We start from the raw sequence: 12832 nt of genomic DNA, 5'->3' as shown, positions 1-12832 counted from the left end.
ATCTATTTGCTTTTTGCTCATTTGATACAGTGAGGTCCATCAATGAGATGTCAGGACTTGTGATGTGTGGTACAGTGTGGTACTGTACTGTATATCTATGGCCCAGTACAGAGCCCAGCTCTTTTCTGGCATTCCAAGAGCCCAGCATTACTTTTCTCATTCACTTTTGCAGTCAAATTGTATCTGCTAGAACGTCTGCAGCAATTTAGAAAGTTCATTTTATTTACATATTTTAGCAACATACAGTATACTGTAATTCCAAGGGAATATGAAAAAGAAACAGTGTTCCAGATATTCCCTTTAGAGTAGAACTGGCCATGCCTTGATGAAATGAATCATTTTAATTTGCATCTCCACATAATAATGCAGTAATTTCAAGTGCTGCCTGAAAACAAAAGATGGAGGGTGCACTGCCATTGCTTTTCCTCACACAAAATGGAAAGAAAAAAAAATACATTGATAGATTGATTGTTAAATTAGTATTCAAAAAAGTATTCAAACAAAACCATCAAATTCAGCTTGAGTGAGCGGAGAGAGGAGAGACTGAAACAAAAACAACAGCACCCATGGATACCTGTATAAACAAAGAACACGCTTTTAAGCCTGCAGTTAAACAACAATGCCCTCTATTGGTGGGACACTGCATCTCTATGCCCCAACAAAGGCACTTGCACCAAAAAAGCAGACTGATTTGTTCTCAGCACACTCAGCAGAAATATCACATTGAAGTGCAATCACCTCAAACCTCAAAGACTGTCCTTATTAGCCTGCTAACTACCGTAGAATATTAGATTATTAACTCACCAATGTTATCCAACTGTAACGATCCTAGGCGCAGTAATCGGGCATCTTATTAGTACTTAAATGTATTAATTAGAACTATTATGAATGGAACCGCAGCAGGTAACCGACAACAGTAGCCCACACATGCCTTCAGCATTAAGACTGGGCAGAATCATAGACTGTGTGTGTGTGTGCACGCATGGGTGTACTGAACTGTATGTGCATATGTGCATATGCAAGTGTCACAGAAGCATACGTGTGTATGTGGGTGCGTGTGTGTGTGAGTGTGTGAGTGCGCGTGTATGTGCACATGTGCATGTGTGTGTTGTCACAGATGCATGTGTGTGTGTGTGTGTGTGTGTGTGTGTGTGTGTGTGTGTGTGTGTGTCGGGGGGGGGCGAGGGTAGGTGTGTGTGCATGTGCACTCACGCCATGCATGTGTGTGTTTACGTGAAACAGAGAGCGCGGTTTACAGGATCAGTGGAGAAGTGCTTGACAGGAGTGCACATTGAACCTCTCTTCTCACTGCTGCTCTCTACTGAACCGGAACAGTGGTGTAGACAAACAGGGGCGCCCCGGAGAGCACGCTAAGCTAAGTGAGTGAGCATACACGTTTAATATGACAGCTACGCTGGGAAAAAAAAGAGTGTGCAAATGGAACCAAATGGACCCTTACGGGTTCATTTGGTTCCATCTGCACACTCTCCGAGCTACAGGTCAGTTCGGATCCATTTGCACACTCTCAGAGTTACATTAACACTGAGGAATGGATGTTACAGAGTACTGCATCTCCTCTTCCTCCGGCTCACAGGAAAAGCTAAGTCCTGGACGGTACGTTTTTTTGTACCGTGTTAGCGTTAGAACATCTGCCCATGTGAACCGGCTGCGACGAATAAAAAAACATAACACGAACATACTACAGTACATGAATCACTTCTGAATTAGACATTTGGTCAGTTATCGACAGAACACTTTACAAAAGTATGATTAATGACCCTGGATGTTTGTCTTGTAGCATGAGAACAAATGACACAACAAGGCTAATCCCAAACTGAACCACAAGCCTCTGACAGCATAAAAAAATAAATGGCTGACAAATGGAAGACAGTACCCGTTCTCTTTCAGCACACAGTGGGATTCCAGGCTGAGAACATGTGGTTTGGACTGGGTTTGACCCCCAGGCAGTCTGCGTAGGGCCTAACATGAAACCTCAGCCAGCAGCACACACTTCCCACAGCTTACCTCTCGTATCCTCTATGCCACTGCTTCCCAAACTGGGGGTCGGGACCCAAATTATTTTGGGGGGTCCTCAGAAATTAGCTTAATGTGCAACATTGTTTTTTCACTCAACAGTAAACAAAGCAACATACAGTAAGTGCATAAGGGGTATCTGCCCATTTTTTAAGTTACAATTCAATGACTTTTAAGACCTTTTTAATCAAAATTGTCAAATATTACGTAAGAAAGAGGCAAACATTGTGAGAATAGCTGATCTACAAGCTCACATCTCGTTGTGAGCTTGTAGTTCAGCTATTTTCACAATATTTATCTGTGGAGCAGAGTCAAAATGTAATGCCTACAATTCCAAGCGTTTGTCAGGGTGGAGGGTCCCCAGTTAAAATAAGATTATTTTGGGGGTCGCGGCCTGGAAGGTTTGGGAACCCTTGCTCTATGCTACACATGGACGAACATTTACACATGCACTCGTGCATACACACATTTCTTTATAGTAGAGGACTTTGTGTAAGCACTATTGGGTTTCCTTTCTCACCTGCACATATCTCTATCCTTTGTTTAATCACTACCTTATTAATAAAACAAAGCAAAAGAAAACAAAGCACATATCTCTCTCTGTTTAATTGTTACCTACGCACTTTTAATTTATTTTTCATTGTGTTATTAAGTAAAGCAAAAGAAAACAAAGCACATATCTCTATCTTTGTTTAATCATTACCTTATGTACTTGTATGTAATTTATTTTTATTGTGCAATTGAAAAAATACAACAAAACAAAAGTCTGCACTTTGCACTCCGGAAAAGTTTGCACTGGAGTAGAACTTATAATTTGTATTATTGTTAATGGAGTGTTTTTGAACTGATGAGCTCTCTTCTCATCTGTCAAAAGTTAATTTGTACATGAATTATGCCATTTGAGGGACCATGTATAGTAGCCTACAGTATATGTCACAGAATTTAGCAGCTTAGCCGTGGCGTTGCAGAATAACGGCATTCATTTGAACTTGGCAAAATCCCCAGTGTCAATTTATCCATTTGTAACTCAGAGTTAAAGGACTGCGTACAGTATCTGTGCCACTCACTGCCTTAACACCACTGGTCTGTGTGGTGGTCAGCTTGCTCTGTTCTCTCCCACAGAGCTGCTGCCCTTGCCCTCTCTGCACTGCATGTGTTCACGCAGCCTTGATATTTGTTGGCACACACACCATCCTGGCAGGCTTGTGCCGCCTCTATGCCTTATCCCTGCTGCAAGACCACAGACTGCTCAGGAGTGGCAGGGATGGCAGGGGGGGTGAAGGCCACAGTGCAAGGCAAGAATTGATGGAGTTCTAGCATTATTACACCGTAAAATCCTCAATGTAAAATCCTGATCATTTAACTCAGAGCATGTACAAAATTACTCTTACGGGTCCATTTGGTTACATTTATACATGCTCGGAATTGCGAGTGGATTAATTAACACTGAGGATTTTACTGTGTAGGGGCACATTGTTATGTAGGATTATAGCAACGATTTGCAGTTACTTGTAACATTTCTTTTGAAGGACATTTTGCCAGTTAATGAGGAAAAATCCCTCTCGGTTGATAATGTTCATGAATAATTTTTTAGACACTTTATTTTTCAAATTGCGTAAGATGCATAATGTGAAGTGGGAACTCACAGGAAGTAAAACTGTACTTTCACTTGACATTTTGAGAGCCTTGACATAAAGCAAGAAGCCGCAACAAATCCAAGTTATCCTGTCGAAGGGACATGAAACCTTAGGCTGATGTTGGAGTTTGTTTTCCCATATACTGTCGACTGCTGTCAATGCTTGCATATTGACACACCTAAATCGAATACACCCATTATTAATATTATTAGCTGCAGATGCGTTACTTACATCATGTTGTACTGTAAGGTCAGCCTACTCTGGTTTTTACCCCTCTGTAGTTTTCTACCAGAACAGGAAAACAACCTATAAAATCGGCCTAGGGTTTCATGACCGTTTAAGCCTGAGTCCCACCCCCCTTTTTATTTCAATTAAATCTTTCTGTGATTCAAAGGCATCAAAATCAGACGCGTCTTTGATCTCTTAACCATGGGCTGGACAGGAGAATATGAGTCTTTTTAAGAAAGTTGTAATTCCAGAATAGGGGGGGCAACGTCTCCCTGCTGCTGTCTTAACTGGGGCGGGGGTACTTGAAAGACCCCACGCCTGGTACGGCAGCATGCAGCGGTGAACAAAACAATCCACTTTGAAAAAGAAAGAGAAAAAAAGAAAGAAAGAAAGACCACAGAACCTCTGAGGGGTTGACAGGCCTTCTTTCATTCCAAATCTCGCTTCCCCAAATGTGATTAATCAAGTGTCTCAGTGTGCACTTAGCGAGGGCAGAAAATGCAGCCTTCATCAAAAGAGAGGAGTTAATAACCGCTATGAGCACTGACACATCACTGCCAGGTGAAAGAACACACTTTTTCTTCTCATTTATTTATTTATCTATTATTTAGTTATACTGTACTTTTTGTGACGAACAAAGCATGTTGAAGTGGAAATTAGCTTGTTCCTGTTCCAAAACATATTTTCAAAGTTAACCCTGAAGTAGTCTCCTGACTATAAAAGAGTTTGTTAAGGTGATAATATTACTATTGCATACACATTTTATTTTTCTAAATTATCTTTTTGTAACTCTGAAGAGTGTACACATGTTATGGGTTTCATTTGTACACTCTTCAGAGTTAAATTAACACAGAGGATTCTACTGTGCAGGAAAAGCTTTTAAGCGGTTTCTAGGATACAAAGACGTTTGATGAAGTCACACCAATCTAATTCTCAAAGCTATTGTTCAATGTCACAGTTTAATCTTTGGGGACCCACAATACACACTTTTGATCCTCTCTGTTGCCCAGCAGGCCACGGCAGACATAACCAAAATGACAGTACCGTTCTGAGGGAATGTAGGTGTTTTCTCCACTCAGAGTGCAGGATTATGACTTGCTCTCTGTGTCTGCTTGAAAGGACGTGGCTGTGTGTGCACGGTGGTGGAGCCCTGGCTAACAACAGCTGCCCAGCAAGAACTTGTGTGCTCTTTGATGTGCTACTGAGCAGCGCGAGGTGGCGGCCACACAGAGTACAGAAGCACAATCAGTCATCTGTTAGTGAGGGACTGTTAGGGGGACACTCAACACTGGCTACAGACACTGAAGACACTGACAGCAGGGGGAGATGACGTTGAGGTGGGGTTTTCAGAGAGTAGGCTGGTGGTTTTCAAAGTGGGGGCCGTGCATGACCCCGTGGGGAGGGGGGGTAAATTTACATTTAATTTATATGATTTTTGTGCAAGTTTAACCAATAGTGTCCCTATTTTGGGCATGTGATTTATTGTCAAAAATGTTCAATTTCTTTCCAAAATAGTGTTGCATTGCTATTTTCATTGTTCGTTGCAATGGAGGGAGCAGGGGGGTATGCGCAGAGACAATGGCTATTTGGGGTCCTTGGCATGGACTGGACTATGCTATATTTCTTTTTGCTTTGCTGACTCTAGCGGTGGACTAAACGTTACAGGAGCTTGTTTATGACTGAAGGTTGCCAGTTCAATCCCCCTGGAACAGTGGGAAGAAACCTGGGTTAGGGAAGTTAATGAGTAACACTCAACCCTCCCCAACACCCTCTGTTTAAGTGCCCTTGAGCAAGGCACAAACCCCAACTGCTCCAGTGGAGCTGGTCAGTGGCCAACAGTGCAGTACAGTATATGACTGTGGCTGCACTGGGCAGCTCCCAGGTGTAAATGAGTGCAACTGTATGGTCGATGCTGAAAAAGAACATTTGTACTCAGCAAAACTACCCTGGGTAAATAAAGGTTAAAGAAAAAAAATACTACTACTTGTTTTTTCCCCCTTCCGTTTCATGCTTTCCATTTTTATTTTAAACATAAATATAGTATATTTTTTATTTTGCATATATCCTACTGGTTTTTTTTATTCAGTTTTTCTGAGAAACAGAAAGCACTCTTGGTGAATGCTTTATACAACGCAAGCATGCATATTAAAGCCAGGCATCCAGGCGTAAAAAGGGCTTAATTAGCGCTAATCGCTTCTGATGGAACACATTTCCTCTATTTGCCTCCATTAGGGATGGCTTATTTCTCCTATTCTGTCAGGCCAACTGCTGCCACTCTGTGCCAGGTGGGGCGACTGACACATTGAATTGGCCCTGGAGATAGAATGCTGTTGCTGTCAACATAGCCTCCATGTTACAAGTTTGATCCCTCAGATCTACAACTAATATAATATGGATGATACCAGTAACCAGACTAGCACTCATTACCCACTTTCAACCCTCTTTTTTCTGTACCTGTCCTGTGTTATATACTGCAGTACTGCCATAAATGTCTGTCTGTCTGTCTTTTTGTGAAAATAGACAATAGACAATCTACCATGCAGCTGAAAACCCATCACAACACGACAGACATGTTGTGAGCTTGTCGATCTGCTATTTCCGCACAAAACCTTTGTATAAAGAAGTATAAAACAGGGCTGAAGTGGTTAAAGAACTTGTAATTCCTTGTAGGGTTTTGATGAAGATACAGTATTACATTGCATTTCACATGTTCACACTTGCTGATGAGCACAACGATGGATCATGACCCTCATCTACAGTATATTCAATTATGACATTTTCTTTCCATAGATTCTATCCAATCTGTCCAAACCAGCAGTGATATCAGCACCAGTGGTAACAAGAAGGCAAACCAAGCAGCCTCTGCAATGACGGAGAGCCTTGAATGGTTGTAATGAAAAAGAGAGGAATCAATGGTATTAACAAATCATTAATCCCCTACACAATTGAAAACTGATGCTCATTCAAGTCACATCATTTTGATTTACAACACCTCTTCCCACTTTGTCTTTCCATCCACCACGACACTGTTAAATCGATGGTGGCAGTTGGTAGCCTAGGTAGTATGGCTATTCTTTACATGTATGCTCAATACATGCGTTATTGGAGGGGCAGGGTCAGCATAAGGAGAGACAAGGAGAATGACCAATAGAGCAGAGGTGAGAAGAGAATGTCTTATACATCAAATCTCAAGGTGACATAGATGAGAACCACTGCACTCATACATGTCATATCTTGCCATAATCTGTGTATGATGCTTGTATTACTAGTGATTTTGTGAAGAAGTTATAGTGTGCACAAACTGGATGACAACATGTAAGGTTTGTGGCAAAATTGACTTCATGTTTTAGCTGTAGTTTCTACACCTTTTGATAAGCTGGTATAAATCTGAGGATGAAGCCATTGCATTTTCAAGCTTAAGTAAGCGTGATTTATTTGTATTTTTCTCACTCAGGTCTTTAGTAAACAGAAAATAAACATTTCATATAATCAGGAAGGCGAACTCATACAGGATGCAGGATAAACAAGTGAAATTGGAAATTATGAAACAAAAAAAAAAGAAAATATTTGAACTGGAACACTATAAAACTAAAGCTAATCAATTATCTTTGCGGGGTTCTCTCTCTTGATTGGACGAAATTGGCATACCGACCTGAACATTTATTTTCTGGTTACTAAATAGCTGGAGAGATGGGGAGACCCCTGTGAAGGGATACTATACTACATAATATACTATACTGAACACACTGAACCAGTGTTATCTTCACAGACCTACTGTAACCTAATTATACTTTGTCGAGTTGCCTGCTGAAAATAATGTATCTTCAAAATAAAAATGCAATGTAATGGATCACATATTTGTTGTTGCATATCTGTTCTTTTCGGCGAGCAACACAGTCGTACGATGAAGTATGAATCAGGCTTAAGCGTGATGATTCTTTTTGCTTCTACTACACTTGGCCTACAGTACGTGTAATTTAACACCCAGATTAACAATAAAAGCCCCCCAAGCCTAACGCAAGTAGCTACATATTTTATGGAATTACAGTACATTCTGCATCTCACCACTTATTTGTGAGTCAGGAAGACAATTTGCTTATGCTAATGTTTGTACAACACACATTTCCCTGTGGGTTTTTACTTTTTATTACCTGAGTGCTCCGGGGCTCCGAGGCCACAGCATGCAGCCATTTGCAGGTGGGCGCGCTGAATATATGGCGCCATAAAAGTCAGTCTGCCATACATGTCCACGCACAATTACAAATGGTATTATGTAAACCTATTTGCGCTCTACAGTAATGGCATTACCTTTTACCATGTCAGAGACCACTTCAAACAAGGCTAGAGGTCACTGTTCCCATTGACCTCTGGCTTGCACTACCGCACTGTAGAAATCCTCAGCGTTACCGTAATGTATTCCTTTGAAACTCTGAGAGTGCACGAATGGACCCTTAAGGGTTAAATGAACACTGAGGATTTTACTTGGCAGCTGTCATTTACTGTGCTGTACTGTACATAGCTATCGGCCTCGGGTTATCCACTTAAGCCCTATATACTTTGTCATATGATGAATAGTGAAAATAGCAGATCTACAAGCTCACAACGCGTTGCAATGTGACACGTTGTGAGCTTGTACTGTATATCGTCTATTTTCTCTATTTTTGAAGATGTTTTTTTTTTAAACCTGTCCATCTATATGTGGTATGTGATATATATCATGACCTCCCTAACTTGATGTGGGACAAATACAAGCACACACTTGATGCACATGCACACACTGTCTGGACAGACACACACATGCAGAGGGACATGAGGTTTGGACGGCTGTCTGTCCCCTGGGCACAGTGCTAATCCCCACGCACAGTAAAGTCCACTCAGCAGAAACATTCAGCTGTATTGACTCGAATGTCGTCCTTTCCTCTGGGCAACTCCTCTCTTTATGTGTGAGTGTGTGTGTGTGTGTGTGTGTGTGTGTGTGTGTGCATGCGTGCGTGCGTGCGTGCGTGCGTGCGTGCGTGCGTGCGTGCGTGCGTGCGTGCGTGCGTGCGTGTAAAATAGTCAGAAATCCTAGGAATAACCTGGCTACTATAGCATAGATATAGAGAACAGATAAATGGAACATATAAGCGGAGCTGTTCAATCCATCTCTGTGAAAACCCAAATAATGTGCTTCTCAGTTCCATCGATGGAACAGACAGCCGATGGAAATGAGAAGCTACCTTAAGTCTCACTTTCTTTGTAGGCATATATTTTGGTGCATCATATTTGTATGCACGGTGTGTGTGTGTGTGTGTGTGTGTGTGTGTGTGTGTGTGTGTGTGTGTGTGTGTGTGTGTGTGTGTGTGTGTGTGTGTGTGTGTGTGTGTGTGTGTGTGTGTGTGTGTGTGTGTGTGTGTGTGTGTGTGTGTGTGTGCGTGCGTGCGCGCGTACACCTGTGCACGCTCTCACCTGCTTGCCTTTCACTTGCATGTGTGCACTTGAAATTAATTAGCGTTGTGTGTCTTATTGAGTAAGTCTCAAGGTTTGGGCTGAAAACTGATGAAATATCGGGGGAAGCTGGTGGCAGATGTATAAGTATGTGGATGGGGTTAGAGGTTAATCCCCATTGATTTAATTCAATCTGTTCATGAATACTTCACAGTCAGTCTGTGAAGTAGCAAATGCTGAGCGGGAGAGACCAGGGAAAGAGAAAAGGGAAACCCCTTATCCTCACTGAGACTTTAGACCCATTAGTGGGCAATAAAGCCTAATTTATACTATAATGCAATTAACAATTGTACTAATAACACGACTTGAAAATATATTACTGCAGTGCATATATTATCTGGCTTTGTCGAGCATCTTACGAACACAATTAGCCCGTGTTCGGGGGAGAGAAGCCGGGCGGGGAGGGTGATTATTTGTCACTGCACGTACTCCAGGCTGGGGCGGCACCTGTAAGCAGGGAGTGCGGTGGGGGCTCCTCACTGGCAGGTGAGTCAGTAGGTTACAACAACAGTGACTAAGAACAACATTTTTTTGTAAGCGACACCCCAGTGTGACCAAGTATTGGCTTAAAGACACACTCCCCCCAAAATGTAGTTGTTTTTTATTATTATTATTTTTGTTTAAGCTTACCCACAAAACTTCTGGTGCATGCCACATTTAGTTGTAGCATATATTGTACAACTAAATGTTTTTTTGCCACTCAGGATACAGGCCACACATCTCTGACAGGATGTGATGTCACAGGCTGAATGGCAGTTACTGTAGATCCTCACTAAAGACTGCACTGGTCAATGAGAAAGTGACTAATTGACTATATGTATGTATTCTCTGCAGTGCATGTATTCTCTGCAGTGCACACCACACCAGTGCGCTGGTGTGGTGTGGTGTGGTGTGGTGTGGTGTGGTGTGGGGAATTTGTCCCGACTGGTGTTTCTGTTTGAGTGTTCTCAAATTCTGGGGGACCAAACGTGTAGGGATGATTATTATTATTATTGATTATAACATGGGATAAATGGGATTGTGGGGGCATGCCACATTAGTATATACATAGATCCTGCTATACTAAATGAGGTAATAGTTATAGTCTAAAGCTCTTAGTAGGGACAAAATACTTGACATGAACATTTATTGAACAGAGATTATTTTTTAAGGATTTAAACCACGCCAGGGGACACGGCGAAGAGGACTTTAAGCAAAACCAGCCACTTAAAACACACACGGACAAACAAAGCAGGGGCCTGCACATAATATTGGACTGCTTGTCCAGCTTGTATTGAGGACGTATTGATAAGTTACTGTTGTATCCTCCTCAGCAGGGAATCCGATGAGAACAATGAGTGTCACTAATGCCCTCCTCTGAACCGAGAGAAAGCACTGATCAATGCCCAGCAATCAGTGGATCGATCTCACATGAAATCACCGGCCAAATCAGGACGGATATCTAATCAACACACTTCACATCCTCGCTCGGTGCACTGCCAGGGCAACAGGTGGAGTTTTATACGTCATATAAATTAGTTGTGGAAACAGACTGCTTTGCTAAAGAGCAGGTGAGAAACTACAGAATGTAAATTAAAATGTAATGTATCATTCAAACTTGCCTGATTCTTGCAATGTAAACTGAGACAGGGTTACAAAGGGTTGCAATATTTTGTCGTCCACCAAATAAAGTGCCAAGAGTATTCGTTGGCAGTGCCACCAAACACTTTATGCTTGATAAAAGATTACCAACGTGGAGATGATTTAACAAATCAATTTCACGATACTTTCTGTACTTTCTATCTCTCTACCACTCCTTTTTTCTGTTCTTGGTTCCAGCAGTCCTGCCTTGCGGGCAGTAAGTATATGCGCCATGAACACATTTCATTTTCCCTGTTAGTCCACGGCGCACCCAGAGGTGAGCTTTAATAAGGATCAATGGCACTTTATCTGGGACAGGCCCTACTCCTGTGCATGCAAATCACAACAGCAGCAATGGATTCAATTAAAACGAGAACCTCCAACCACCGGCAGTGGAAATTCAATTAAAGGATTTATGCAAAGGTTCACCGGCTTTTTGTGTTGCTGTTTCTGTTTATGTAATGAGCTTTTCATATCAAAAATCAATACATAATCTGGACCTGAGCCATTGGGAGGGTGTGTGTCTGTATGTATATGTGTGTGTGTGTGTGTGTGTGTGTGTGTGTGTGTGTGTGTGTGTGTGTGTGTGTGTGTGTGTGTGTGTGTGTGTGTGTGTGTGTGTGTGTGTGTGTGTGTGTGTGTGTGTGTGTGTGTGTGTGTGTGTGTGTGTGTGTGCATTTTGGACATCATTCAAAAGAGCAGAGTTATAAGGATGGGTTAGTGGGATATTTAGCCACCTCATACTGCACGCTCGTCTGGCCGTCTGGACGACTGTACCCTCTGGTGTGCTGTTGTTTGTAAGGCCCTGCATTGCTTATGCCACAGCCACCTATACAGTTAAAGTTGGTTATGTCTGCGTATCGATTGGGACGCACTCAGAAGCGCCCTCACTGATCCACAGTAAAACCATTTACAGAGTTCCCCTCTCACAATCAGCCTAGCAGAGAGGCTAAAAGGCTGGGGCTCCTGCAGCGGTCCCAGCATGCACCCAGGGTGTGTGTTTTAGCCTAATGAAATGGGATCTCTATAGACAATAATCCCTGTAACAGGATTGAACGGGGACACCCATGTCAATATTAGCAAATGGGATTGCTGGCTTTTTCATGTACTTTTGTGTGTGTACGCATGCATACGTGCACGTGTGCATATGTGTGTGTGTGTGTGTGTGTGTGTGTGTGTGTGTGTGTGTGTGTGTGTGTGTGTGTGTGTGTGTGTGTGTGTGTGTGTGTGTGTGTGTGTGTGTGTGTGTGTGTGTGTGTGTGTGTGTCTGTGACAATGTGTGTGTGCATATACCATACAGTATGTCTACTATGTATGGCATGCTTCTCCCTTCACCTACACTTTAAGTGTGACACAAACAGGAGAGAGCTCTCGGTGGTCTTCCTAGGCTGTAGGTGGGGACCGATATCAATTCCCCCCGCCCACCTACACGATTAGAAGATTTAAGCCGCAGAAGTTCCTCTAAAGTTTGTTTTACTTTTTATTTTATTAATCCACTACAGATGCAACCAAGAGGGGAAGTTCCAGGGTAGAGGCGTTAAAAGGTATGCTGTGTCAACAGAAATGGCGGTGTATAAAATAAACCTGTACAGTAAATATCTGGCTGGTTAATGAAGAGGGGCACAGACGATAAGCTACCCTGCAGCTGGGCATCCTCAGAGCCCCTGCCACAGTGGCAGTCTGAAGATATCACAGTTCACAACAAACCATTTTGGTGGGCATTTTTATGAACAGTAAAAAAAAAAAAAAAAAGTTAAAAGACTTTTTTTTCACTTCTATAAATATGTATATATTTTCAGATGTTTTTTTTCCTCGAGATATGGCAA

This window comes from Gymnoscopelus microlampas (assembly GCF_963454915.1).
Source record: "Gymnoscopelus microlampas genome assembly, chromosome: 1".
Taxonomy (NCBI): domain Eukaryota; kingdom Metazoa; phylum Chordata; class Actinopteri; order Myctophiformes; family Myctophidae; genus Gymnoscopelus; species Gymnoscopelus microlampas.
Note: the sequence above shows the minus strand (reverse complement) of the source record.